Source organism: Elephantulus edwardii, unplaced genomic scaffold, assembly GCF_000299155.1.
Source record: "Elephantulus edwardii isolate Elephantulus edwardi_28Jun2011 unplaced genomic scaffold, EleEdw1.0 scaffold00051, whole genome shotgun sequence".
Lineage (NCBI taxonomy): Eukaryota > Metazoa > Chordata > Mammalia > Macroscelidea > Macroscelididae > Elephantulus > Elephantulus edwardii.
In genome coordinates this window covers 18,064,367-18,079,255 of record NW_006399801.1, presented here as the reverse complement: position 1 = coordinate 18,079,255, position 14,889 = coordinate 18,064,367, and the positions used below count along the sequence as shown (strand labels likewise).

The 14,889-nt window shown below is 36.9% G+C and overlaps 1 pseudogene; it reads right to left on the bottom strand.

The window, feature by feature from the left end:
• LOC102864036 overlaps positions 1-14,889 on the bottom strand; it is a 59,999-nt pseudogene that overhangs the window by 9,696 nt on the left and 35,414 nt on the right.

The window sequence follows — 14,889 nt, the reverse complement described above, 5'->3', positions numbered from 1 at the left end:
TTATTATTATTGTTGTTTTAAGCTTATATAACTCCTTACTTTCTTACCATATACCAAATCCAACTTTTTTATTTCTTTATTCTTTTCGAGAAGAATAACCTGTTTCTATTTGATTTAAGCACTTTGGCTACCATAATAGTAACTTTTCAGAATAAAGTAATAAATTAGTTTCTTATTAGTATTTTATTCTCCATAGAAAATACATGATGCGTTGAAAAGATGTGCTTTGAATATTCCCATTTCTCTGTCACAATCATTTGTCTTTCTAAGTCAATAAAATTATTTTATTGTAATTTAGATTTCCATGGAGGTTAATTACAGCACTAATTTAATAATCGAGTAAATTCAAATCTTAATACCTACTGAATGAATGACTTCTGATTGTATGTTAATGATCTGATATTATTTTTCCCAGGTAATTCATTAAAATTTAGTCAATTTCTGACAGATTTGGGTTCAGTGAAGAGTCTAATAAGCTGCAAGCTAAAGGTTTAGACTTTGGGCATATATATCAAGGTAATAAGGCTTTCATGGGAATTTTTTTTTTTACTTTAATCCTCTGGAGATTCTGAAATGACTGTATTTGTCCTTAGTGAGTTAAGAATTATTTTCCAGTTGTCATGGATTTGTGGAGTTGTTTTGTTTTGTTTTGTTTTGTTTCATGGAGGTGGTATATGCATAAAAGATCTGTGCTCTGTAGTGTTTTTAGTGGCTGATTTTCAGAAGAGGATTGCTAGGTCTTTCTTCTGGTGGACAGCTGGGTGGACTCAAATCTCCAGCCTTTGTTGAGAAGCTGGAATATACAAGCCACTTCAAAACTCAAGTTCTCCTAACAGTTATGTACTCAATAGAGTTATTTAGTTAACAAAAAAAGGAATTGTATTCTTAGCATATCCTCTCTTTAATTTATGGACTATCCATATAAATCCCTTAATGTTTTTGTTAAACAATATAGAGAATGGCAATCAAAAAGAAATATATGATAAGATATTGCATTGTTCTTTGCCCATGAATTTTGTCTTTCATGTTCTTTAAACACACACACACACACACACACACACACACACACACACACACACACACACACCCCTCTGCTGTCCTAATGGTAAGAACCTGCTCTTCAATCCTTACAATCCTTAATGCATGCCAGCCGCTCTATGGGAGAAGGATAGGGTATCTCCTCTCATGATTAACTGCCTCTGAAAATCTGCTGGAGGGTCAACTATGGATCGGTTCCAACTCTGCAGTAAACAACAATATACTACATTGTGCTGGGAGTTCTGGTGACCTAGTGGTAAGGAATTGTGCCAACCCAAAGACAGGAGGTTCAAATCCACCAAGTAGATGTTCCACAGGAAAAAGATGGGCAAATTCCTCCTGAGAAATTTACTGCCTTTAAAAATCTGCTGGAAGGTCAACTATGCGTAAGTTTCCACTCAACAATACTTAGCAACAACAGTAAACAGTGTATAACTAAGATTAGAAAAGTTTTTATTTTCATTATTGTGGGTTGTTTTGGATTGGCTTGGTTTGGGTTATTGTTTTTGTTTCGGTTTTTTGTTTGTTTGTTTTCCTCAGAGCCCAAAATCAGAGTGTAACCCATACTGAAGGTTATAGACTTTCACCTCCATGAGCAAATAAGTTTTCCTTATTTTCAACAACATTGTGTTGCGTATACCTTACGGGTGTGGAATACCAGTTAAGGAATTTTGACAAGTGTATGCAGTCCTAAACAGGCTCAGTGATGGATTTGAACTGCTGCAGAAATACAGTCTTTGGGTAAACAGCACAATTTCCTATGGACTATGTCCCCAAGGCACCCAAGCTTCGAGGACTCTCCTTCATAGAGTCGCTATGAGCTGCCTGCGACTCGACGGCACTTGACAACAAACAACAACATGTCCCCAGAACTCTACTATGAGGTATAAATCCTTCTCACATTGTTGACAAGTGCTTTTCCCTCACATGGTTAAGTTATTTATCACGCAAAATTCTATTACACCTACTCCAGCACCATTGATATTATCATAGGCATGGCCATCAACTACTGGTCATTCTTTTTTTCTTTTGTATTCCAATCACCAGTAGCTACCAATTAACCTTGATGACATGCTTCATCTAAGACTTCAGAAATCAGTAAATATCTCCAACTTACTTATAAAGGGGGGGAAATCACAATTTCAACATAAAAGAAAACAATAATCCTAAAAAAAAATCCAATACACTATCTTATGATAAAAGGAGAATAGAATAAAAGTCAATAATTTTATTTTATTTAGATTCACAACATCAACGACGTTATTGTTAGGTGCCCTCAAGTCGAGAGGATGACTCATAGTGACCCTATGAAAAACAAATCTGAATCCTTTCATATCCTGTGGCGTCCTCACAATCTCTTACACACGTGAGTTCATTACTGCAGTCACTGAGTCAATCCACCTGGTTGAGATCTTCCTCTATTTCATGGTCCCTCAGTCTTCCCAAGCATGGTGTCCTTCTCCAATGAATAGCTTCTCCTAGCAACATGTCCAAAGTATGTGAAACAAAGCTTGATCATTCCTGCCTCCAATAAGCACTCTTGTTGTACCTTATCCAAGATAAATCTGTTTCTTCTATTGGCAGTCCATATAATGCTTTTCTCCAACACTGGAGTGCTATCCTTATTCATTGTCCAGTTTGGGGCGTTTTTTTGTTTGTTTGTTTGTCTTTGTGGGTTGTCTTTTTTTAAATTGATTTTAATGAAAGTTTACAAAGACTTTGAATTTTCATTCATTCATTGTTGCATTTTTCTCTCTGCCCACCCCTTTCCCTCAATTCACTTTTCTCTTTAAAAAGTAAAAGAAAAAATTCTTTCATTGTTATTCATGTCCACTCCACTATGTTACCTTTGTTCTGGACTCCTGTCATAACAATTCTATCTAATCATAAACCCCTTTTAGATAGTTCTCTCTCTCATCAGTTTCAATGAAGTATACATTGTTTATCCCATCTTTCTCAGTCTCCCCCCAAACCCAGATATTAGTACTTTTCTAACAGTGGCGTTATGCCGTATTTGTCTTTTGTGACTGAGCTGTTTCACTTAGCAAAATGTCCTTCAGGGTCACCCATTTTGTGTAATATTTCATGAGTTCATTGTCCAGTTTTAAGTAGCATAGCAAGTGATTGAAAAAATAATGTCCTGAATTAAGTGCACCTTAGTCTTTAAATTAATATCATTGCTCCATAATAATTTGGAGAAGTCCCTGATTGTAGGTTTTCCCAGTGCAATATGTCTTCTGATCTCCTGACTGCTGGTACCAAGTGTCAACAAGGATACCAGGAGAATGTCTTTTTTGCTTTATTAATGATGCAAAGGCATTTGATTGTGTTGATCATAACAAATTATGGCTAACATTGAGAAGAATAGGAGTCCCAGAACATTTAATTGTGTGATAACTGTAAAAAGAGCATTCAAGAGCTCAAATGATGTACTATACTGTGCAAATACACTACAAAAATATTCTTTCAAAGTATCAAAAACAAAGATATTATTTTGAGCACTAAGGTAAACCTGACTCAAGTGAAGGTATTATAAATTGTCACATGGTCATGCAAACCTGGAAAATTAATAATGAAAACTTAAGAAAAATGAAAAAAGTTCTGGTGGTATAGTAATCCATAGACAGTTGAGTTGCTAACCTAAAAGCAGCCTCTATGTAGTGCTATTAGGAATTCACTAACTGTTCTGAGAGGAAACGATGAACAATCTCTTTCTAAATAATTTGTAAACTGTGATTTGCAAAGCAAACCAGACAGAAACAAAAGGGTAGAGTCCTAAAAGCATCTGCTGTGGATATCATGGAACAGCTCAGAAGTGTAATGGTATAAGTGGCAAAATATGATTGGAGGTTTTGTATATTTGAAAAGCAAATCCTACACAATTGTTTGATTGAATGAACAATTCCTAATAATGGCTTAAGAAATCTTTTATTTCAATCTTGGAAATATGTTTGTATTGAAAACATGGGAAAAGGAGATGGCATTAACTGATCTGGGAAAAATAGGGTCTGTGTTAATTATTTTTGGAATATAGTAATATAAGAAATTCTAGTCTGTACATCATGCTTGGAAGGGTGGAGGGACAGCACAGGAGAGGAAGACCCTGATGAGATAGATTGATACAGTGACTTTGGCAATGGGATTGGTGTGTCAGAATTAGTAAGACTGGCTCAGGACCAGGCAGGGTTCAGGGCTGCTGTACACAGGGTTGCAGGTGAGTCAATGGTACATAAAAGCAACATTTGGAAATATTTATGTTCTGAGTACTTGAGAATATTTTTGTCCTGTCTACATGGGAATAAGGAGATGGCATTAACAGAGTTGGGAAAGATAGTGTCTAGGTTAATTATATTTGGAATATAGTAATAGAAAAAAAATCTAGTCTGGACATACTCATTTAAGCTAACTATTAGTTCAGTAAGAACTGTAGATATAAATGAATAGATAATTTTGAATGAGATGTCTGGTGAGAAAAGTTATAATCCATGGTTGCGCAGCCAATATCAAAGTCTGTGGGATTGAGTATTATCATCAAGGAAGTGAAAAGAAAAAGATAGTTAAAATAGATTCCAGAATTGAGATTTATAACCTTACACAATTAAGAATTCAGAGAGAAGAGGAAGAAACCTACCAGAAGTTTGAGAAAGATCTACAGTGAGTTCACAGGAAAACTAAGAGAGCTTGTGGTCCTAGAGATAAAGTGGAAATATATTAGAAAAGGAATAGTAACTATTTTGGTAAAAATTGCTGAAAGAGACCAAGAATTAATAGTTGCAGTTAGTAAAAGCATTGGTTAATTACTGTGTTATGAGTAGTTCCAGTAAAATAAGGTCTTATCATTTTAAATCGTGACTTTGGCTAGTTCAAGAGAAAACCAAGAAGCTAAAAATAGGAAGCATAATTATAACAACTATCATGAGGAATTTTAACCTTAACACCAGTAAACACATGGATCAGTACCTGACAGAGGGAGGGCAGTCAAGTAAATTTATTTCTAAATAATATTATGCATTAAGTTGTATCAATAGAAGAATGAGTGGATTAAATGAGAATTTTGCCTTCGTGGTAAGGAATTTGGTATGGACATGACACAAGCAGTATTAAATACATGAGCTTTGGATTCAAATTACCTGTTGAGGAGTCTCAATTTTGTCCTTAGCAGTGAAAACTCTCAAGAATGATAAACTTCTCTAACACTGTTTTTTCCTTTTGTAGTATTGTTGATAATATTAAGAGCCATCAAGCTGTACGTGACTCACAGTGACCCTGTGAATGAAAGAACTGTACACTTGTATAACTTTCATTGTTTCTCCATGTTCATAGAGTTTCTAGAGGGAAACTATTTCAGAAGTGGATTTCACTCCTGCTTCCAAGCTTGTTTTAATCGGGGAGCTCCACCAAACACTGTCCACCATGGGTAACCATTATTGCATTTGACATATCAGTGTCACAGTGTTCAGCATCACAGAAACCATGAGTTACTGTGATGCTGAACCTTTCGTAATAGAGATCTTAAATTTCCTCTTAGATTTATTGAGCATAAAACTAGATCATGGATTAAAAATGCTCACTACAGTATTCTTTTACACAGTAAACATTCAATAAGAAATCAATTCTTAATATTTATTATTATCATTAGTGCAAAGGAAATATTTTGCTCCCTCTCTTGCCATAGGGAACACATTTTTTTTCCTCCTCCCCTCAAGGCAGAGTAGTGAGATGAATATGTCTTGATATCTTTATCCTTTTAGAACTCTAGTGGATTAGGAGTTGCACTGCCAACCCAAAGGTAGTTCTAATCCACCTGCTCCTCCTAGAAGAAAGATAGACAATTTCCTCCTGTGTAATTTACACCCTTTGAAAATCTTCTGGAAAATCACCTGGAATTCTGTTCTGACTCAATAGCAATAAGTTAGTCAATCAGTTAGTTTTTAATAGTGAATAAGAAGAAAGAATCTTAACTGGATACTGTTAAGTTTCTACTGATCACAGTGATCCTGTTTTCCTTCCACTGTTAAATTTGATACTCTAGTAGAAGATACAGTGTTATGTGATAGCTAACTCCAATTACTCCTCTTTCTGTACATGCAGATGGACTGACTTCTCGAGACAGACTGCTTTTATCTTAAGTAGGACTATGTACTCAAGTTCTAGGTGATGAAATGTAGGTATGGCAGATAAGTTAACAAATACATATAAGTTCCAGGCCTGAGGTTCTTGGCCTTCTCTTTCTCTCTTTTCTGTTTGTAGACAAAATGTAAAATCTCTAGGGAAAGGTAGCAAGTCCCTGGGATGTGGTTGCTATGAAGATATGAAGCACTTGGAGCTCTGATTATCTGCATGTAGCAGTTGTTGCTGTGGACCATCAGCTTGGAACCAATACATAGATGGCACCTCCAGTGGGTTTTCAGAAGCAGTTAATTGCACCAGAGAAGATTGTCAATCTGTGGAGCAGCTGGTGGATTTGAACCACGTGACTTGTGACTTTGGGATTGCAGCATAATTTCTTACCACTAGCCCACCAGAATTCCCCTCAAGTATCATGTAGCAAAGCCCTTTATGAACTTTCAAAGGATTGAAATTTGACAGAGAAATTGTTTTCACTGTATATGCACTAAGTTTAGGGGATGCTGTGTTATATTTATGATCTTATTCATACAATGACTTCTTCAAAAGAAAGCAAGCAATTTCTCTGTGAGGTTTGTATGACTTCATCAAAAGATCTGGCTCTGGATTCTATTTTGATTTTTGGGTTGGTTATTTTGTTTTAATTTGATTTTTTAAATTTTTCTTTTTACCAAATATGGTATACTTTATTGAAAGTGCATGACAAGATAGGCTCTTTAAGCCCCTCTCCTTTCTTAGGGGGACTGGATGGCAATTGTATCAAGGATATGATATTCTCAGTGTGTTGAGGAGTTGAGCTGGGGCAAGGACTCCCCAGCAGCTGAAGGTCTCTCTCTCTCTCTTCTAATGCTATTACTGGAGGTGATGGTCCAATGGTCTCCAAAGAGACCATGTGAACAATCAGGTCAATCTCCTGCTTGCTGGAGGCAAATTCATTTTCATATCAGGAAACTGATTTGACAAAGTTGTCTTTCAGGGCAATGAGTATCAAAGGTGGAAGAGTGGGTGTCATTATTTAAGTCACAGAAGACAACTTGGTCTTCATTGTAGTCCAGGGTGCTCTTTAGGGACCTTTCTGATGCCTGTCTTTACTACTTTTTTAATGTCATCATATTTGGTAGCTTTCTCCAGATGGCAGATCATATCCACAATGGACACATTGTGCGTGTGGACACAGAAAGTCATGCTATTAAGTTTCTCACTGAGCTCAGGGATGACCTTGCCCATGGCCTTAGCCGTACCAGTGGATGCAGGGATGATGTTCTGGGCAGCTCCATGTCGATCATGCTACAGCTTTCCAGAGGGGCCATCCACAGTAATGGTATGTGATGGCACGGAATGGTATGGACTGTGGTCATGAAGCACTCCACAATGCTAATGTTGTTATGGATGACCTTGGGAAGGGACAAACAGTTGGTAGTGCCGGAGGCATTGTTGATAATCCTGAGAGAGTTGAACTGTCTCATGGTTCACATCCATCACAAACATGGGGCATCAGCAGAAGGAGCAGAGGATTGCCCTTTTAACATAATCCTTCAAGTGAGCCCCAGCCTTCTTCAAGGTTATGAAAACACCAGTGTACTCTACAATATACTCAGCTCCAGCATCACCCCATTTGGTTTTTGTGTGATTTTTCTCCTGGATAAAAGTGATGGCTTTCCCATTGAAGACAAGCTTCCAATTCTCAGCCTTGGCAGTGCCATTGAATTTGACAAGGGTGGAATCATACTACAAAATAAAGACCATGTAGTTGACGACAATGAAGGGGTCATTCATGGCAACAACATCCACTTTGCCTGAGTTAAAATCAGTTCTAGTGACCAGACAACCAAATCCATTTGCTCTGACACCATCATGTCTCAAGAGATGTGGCTGGTGCTTTACAAGAAGAGATCTGTCTATCAACGAGGAGCAGAGAGCCTCGCTGGGTTCTATTTTGGCATGCTTTATTTCAAGTGCTGTGGCATTTCCAAATATTTGTTCCTAGCATGAAAGGTTCATGCTCTGGTTATTTCCTTCTACTCTTAAGACTTTTAACTTAGTAGAAAAATAAGAAAACAAAGGTCCTTGACACTGGGTCAATAGGCAATACAATGATAGATAAAAGATTGAAACTGTCAATAATATCGCCTCACTCGGATACAAAATCAACATCCTTGGTACCAGCAGTCAGGAGATCAGAAGTCATATTGCTTTGGGCATGTGCACTGTCAAAGACTCTCCAAAATACTGAAGAGCAATAATGCCATTTATTATTTATTCTCTATAATAATTTATTATTATTCAGGCCATGGTCTTTTCAATAACTTACAGTGCTACTGAGAGCTGGAATACCAATAAAGAAGACAAAACAAGAATCGAAGTCATTAAGTTGTGCTGTTGGAGAAGAGCATTTAATAACCCATGGGCTACTAAAAGAATGAACAGGTATATCTTGGAAAAAGTACAGGCAGAGTGCTCCTTGGAAGCAAGAATGGAAAAGCTTCATCTCTCATATTTTGAGTATATTGAAATGAGAGGCTATTCCTTAGAAAGGGATTTCATTTTTGAAAAGGTAAAAGGTCAGACAAAGAGATAAGACCCCACACAAGATGGATTGACACAGTTACTGGAGCAATGGCTTTAAGTGTAACAGATATGGTGAGGATAGCACAGGATAGGATAGGATAGGATAGGATAGGATAGGATAGGATAGGATAGGATAGGATAGGATAGGGTAGGATTGGATTCAGATCTGTTGTTCATAGGATCTCTGGGTTGGACTTAACTTGACAACACCTAACAACACCTAAACATTCTTGCACTTTAGCACTTTGGGACATCCTTGACAACAGATTTTTCCCAATGTAAAACGTATTTACTGCTGGTAACAAAGGTGTTGATTGTGGATCCAAGCAAAATAAAATTGCTGACAAACTCAATCCTTCCTCCATCTATCATGATGTTGCCCATTGATCCAGTGCAGAATATTTTCTTTTCTGAAAGTTGAGATATAATTCATATTGAAAGCTGTAGTCTTTGATCTTCCACAGAAAGCATTTTAAGCCCTCCTTACTTTCAGTAAGCAAGGTTGTGTCATCTGTGTTATGCAGATTGTTGAGTCTTGCTGAGCTGGGTATATGTGTATCAGAGATGATGATGATGGCACAGCAAAGGACAGAATTCAGGGCTGTTGTTCATAGATTCCTATGAGTTGAACTCCACTTTTTGACAGCCAATAACAATCAGCATTGAGATACCTGATGCCATGACCTCTTAAATACTGCTTGAACTTTTGAAAGTTCCCTGTCCTTGTACAGTTATAACAGTTTTTGAATGCTCTTCAGAAGGATTTTGCTTGCATGTGATAGTAATTAAACTGTTCAATAGTTTCTAAATTCTGTTGGATCACCTTTCTGGGGATGGGAACAAATATGGACCTCTTCCAATATGTTGGCTTTCCTCCGAATTTCCTAACATAGACTGGTGAGCACACCCAGTGTTGCATCTATTAACTTAAACAAGTCAATTGATATCTCATCAATTCCCGTGACTGTATTTTTTGCCCATGTCTTTGGTGAAGCTTCCACTTTCCCTTTCATTACCATTGGCTCCTGTTCATAGGGTACTTCCTGAAATTTTTCATTGTCAATAAGTTCTTTCTGGTACAGTGATTCTGTGTATTCTCTACATCTTCTTTTGATGCATCTTCAGTCATTCAAGATATTGCTAATAGCATCTTTTAATATAACAACTTGAGGCTTAAATTTTTTTCATTTTTCTCAGATTACTAATTGCAGAGTGAGTATTCCCTTTTTATTCTGCAATTCCGCACTCTGCACATTCCACTATAATACTTTGCTGTGTCTTTTCAAGATGCCTTTTGAAAGCTTCTGTTCAACTCTTTTTTACTTCAGCATGTTTTCCCTTTATTTCGAATTCTTCACTGTCTAGTCCAATATTCAGAGTCTCTTCTGAAATCCATTTAGGGTTTTTTTGTGGGTTTTTTCCTTTCTTTCTTGTTTTTCTTTAGCCTCTGTCTTTGTAATGACCTTTTTCTCTCTTCATGGATATCCTGGATATGATCTCACAACCCATCCGGCCTTAGATCATTGGTTTAAAGCAGTTGGGAATCTGAAAGTTAGGTCTTTTTTATTTGATTAACACAGTTGTGGGCTGGGAACCTCTTGTTTATATGAATTAGGAGCCGGTGGATGGGCTTTTGTAATTAAATTTTACTGGGGTCTGGGAGCCTCAACTGATGTGCAGTCTGTTTGCTATTGCTGTTGTTGTTGTTGTTGCTGTTGTTGCTAAGTGCCGTCGAACCACAGGCAACTCATAGCAACCCTATGAACAGAAGTCCTCAACCCTTGCATGAGTGACTTTCATCCTTTCTCCAAGTTCATAGGGTTTCCGGAGGAAAGCTGTTTATGGAAGTGGATTCCACTCCTGCTTCCAAGCTTGTTTCCACCGGAGAGCACCACCAAACACTGTCCACCATGGTAACCATTATCGCATTTGACACATTAGTGTCACAGTGTTCAGCTTCACAGAGACCACAAGTTACCTCTCTATGGCAAGTGGACATGCCAGGGCTGTACAACGTAGAAGACTGTTTGAACAAAAGCAATGAAAAACAGGGCCGAGGGCCACAGCCCCAAGGGCCCTTCAGTATTTTACCATTCTTGCACCTCCAAATGCTGGCCAACTCTGGGCCAGTAACTCCCATTTCATCTGGCAAGTCCATTGTGCTGGCCCTAGTGGGGCACAGATAAAGCCACAAGCACCTGGAGCCTTCCTTACCTGCCTCTTCCCAAGAAGCCAGAGGCCGCGAGCAGTGGACACTAAGTCTCCCAGGACACTAGAGGCAAAAATTCAATTGAATTGAGATAACATAGTTCTAATTGGTATAGCACTCATCCATAAGTTTACTGTACTTAGATAATATGTGAGATGCTGAAAGCTATGCCAGCAGTGTGTCAAATGCCACAAAGATTACCTGTGATGGACTAGGAAGTAGGACTGGCCATCCACTTCTTAAATAACAGGCCTGTGGAAATCCTATGAAGAGTAGAGGTATGTGGATAGTTATAGAAACCAAACTGGATGAGGAAAAATAATGACAGACACCATTTAATAATTGAAACATGGAATGTACATAGCTTGAATGTTGGAATTGTAGAAATGGTGAAAAATGAAATAGAATGCATAAACATTCACATTCTAGGCATTAGTGAGATGAAATGTACTAGCTTTAGGCATTTTGAATCAGATAATCACATGATATGCTATGTTGGGAATGAAAAACAGAAGAAGAATGGTGGTACATTCATAGTAAAAATGTCAATTTCATGTTCTATCTGGAAATGCTTTGCTAGAAATGAAAGAATAATATCCATACACATACCTGAAACATCATATGAGAAAGAGCTTTGATGATGAAAGAAATAGTTCAAGCTGCTCTGAAAGAATTGGCAAAAAGCAATGCCCCATAAATGGATAGCATACCAATTGACTTCTTTAACAAACAGACTCTGCCCTGGATGTGCTCATCAAGCTTTGCCAAGAAAACTGGAGGACAACCATCTGGCCAACTGACTGGAAGAGATTTATATTTGTTCCCCATTCCAATTAAAGATGACCCGACAGAGTGCAGAAATTATTGAATAATTGGTAATTATTGAATTATCATTAATACCACATGCAAGCAAGATTCGGCTTAAGATTATCCAAAACCAACTGGAACAGCACATAAAGGCTGTGGTACTAGGAATACTGTAGCTAATGTTAGATGAATCTTGGCTGAAACCAAGGAATATCAGAGGGATGTCTATCTGTATTGCATTGACTGCAAAGGCATTTGACTGTGAAGATCACAACAAACTGTGGGTGACTCTGAGAATAATGGGAATCCAAGAACACTTGATTGAGCTTAGGTGAAACCTATACTGTGACCAGGAGGCAGTAGTCAGGACAGAGCAAGGAAACACTGAATGGTTCAAAATTGGAAAGAATGTACATCAGGAGTGTATCCTATCTCCATACCTTTCCCAATCAATATGTAGAACAGATTATCTGGGAGGCTGGGCTCTATGATGAGAAATATGGCATCAGGATATGAGACAGACTCATCAACCATCTGCGTTATGCAGATGGCATGACCCTGCTTGCTGAAACTGAGGAGTACCTGGAGTATTTGCTGCAGAAGGTCAAGGACTGCAGCCTTCAATATGGATTCAAGCTCAACATCAAGAAAACAAAGATTCTCACCACTGGGCTGATTGATAGCAATGATAGAGGAGACAAAGACTCTTGATGATGACTTGATTCAGTAACTGGAGTAATAGGAGTAGATGTGTCAGAGACAATAAGATAGAGCACGTGATAGAGCAGCTTTTAGAGCTGTTTTATGCAGGGTCCACAGGGTTGTACAGGGATCCGTATGAGTTGCAGGTGACTCAGTGGCACTAAACAACAACAACATAAAAGAAAGTCTTGTTAATACAACTATTATTCAAATATAATTCATACATTTAGAGCCAATAAAGGAAGAAATTGACAATTTTTACCAAATCTTACAATCCAAAATTGACTGAACATGCCATCAAGATACATTAATGATAGCCCATGTCTACAATGCAAAAGTTAAAAACAATAAAGAAGCAATAGTCAGAAAGTATGCACTTGGGAAAGAAATGAGACGTGAAATGTAAAGATCAAATTTTGTGTGTTCAATGATTTATTCATTGCAATTACCATTTTAAAAACCACAAATGGTGACTTAGCATGTGAACCTCACCGGATGGGCTCCATAGGAATCAGATCTACTACATCTGTGAAAGGAATTGTTAGAGAAGCTCAATATTAGCATTTAAAAGTAGTCCAGAGGTGGACTGTGGGATGGATCATCAATTTTTTATGTATAAATTCCAATTGAGGTTTAAGAAAATTAAACCATGTCCACAGGAACCAAAATATGATCTTGAATCAATTCTATCTGAATTCCAAAATTATCTTAATAATAGGTTTGAAACATGGATCACCAATGATGAAAGGAAATGCTATAGGGCTGTTCTGTTTTGTGACACATCTTTGTAAAAATCTATTAGATAGCACAAACTAAAAGATCTCTGGTAATTGCTAAAGGAAATAGGTACGTAAATGTTTTACCATTCTTTAAATCATTTTTTTCTTCCTAAAATACCTATGATTTATAACATTATGTTCCTTATACATTGATCAGTAAGTTTTCCTGGTGCAGGACAGAGCAGGGTTTAAGGCTGTTGTGCATAGGATCCCTATGAGTCGCAAACGACTCGACAGCGCATAACAACAACAACAACAACATATATGAAGTGAATGATTAAATATCCCAAATTTTTCCATAAACAGAAAGTTTAAGACACAGTATTTTTAATAAACAACAAATAAACTATCTCAGTACTTTATTTGTCGTGCTTTTAGTTACTACTTACAAATCAACTTGACTGTTGCCAATTCATGGCAACAGTGTGCATCGAATATGTAAGTAGATAACTCAGAGGACTCCACTCATTCTCATTAAAAACATAATAACATTGCTTTTTCAGACAGTGTTATAAAATAAAACAGTACAAAGAATTTTTCAAATGGCTTCAAATATTTTTGTCCATGCTACCATGAACTGAATACATTATGTGGCTATTTTCATATCATCACACAGCAAGATGCTGTGTAAGAAGCATACAATCATTCATATTCAGAAATAAAACATGTTCTAAATTAAAGCATATATTCCACCTATAATTTTAAGACAATAAATATCTGAAAAAGTATATGAAACATTTGTTGTTAATAAATGCTAAAATATCTTGAACACTTACTAATTTCAAGTACTTTTTATGTGTTATTTCATCTAATTTTTAATGAAAGACTGTGAGGAAGAATGTTTCATTTTCCTATTTTATGGAACATAAGATTAATGTTTGACTAACTGAGTGTGGTATCAAAAACCACACATATAGTGTTAGAGCTGGGGCATGTGCTTAAGCAGTCTTGGTCAGATTTCCATTCTCTCATGTTCTTCTGGCTTCTACAATGGTAGAGAGAAATTAATATAAAAAGAGTCATTGATTCTAATAGTACAGTTCAACCATAATACATCTTTTGGGGCTTCTCCTGGAATCCTTATGTGGCTCAAATATTTAATAGCTTGTCTTCTATCTTAATGGTTGGTGCTTCCAACTCACCAAGAAGAGCTTCAGAGAACAACTGATAAGTGGCTTCTAACAAAGAGAAGTTCTACTCAGCAGACATGAGATGATCATGAATTAGAGTGAACTCAACAATATCTTACAACAACGACAACTTCCTGTTAAATTATAGCACTTTGTCCTTGTAGAATTTTTTATTTTATGAACTTTCTGTTCACTGTCACAGGATATATGACCTCATGACTAAGTGTAGCAAACCATAAGCATACTTGAAATTAGTCAAATAATCAAGTAACTAACATTCTTGATATCAAGTAACCAATTATTTCTGAATCCTCCTCCACACTCTTTTAAACAGTCCAACAAGTCTCCATTGTGTCACCCCTATGGCCTAATGTGATGCTTTAGTATTCTTATTGCACACATAAAATCAAAGTTTACATGAAAGTATAACTCTTTTATATGACTTATTCCTATTCCTACTCATATGCAAATTCAAGCTAAAGCTGAGGAAAATTAAACCAAATCCGAGGCAACCAAAATATGACTTTGA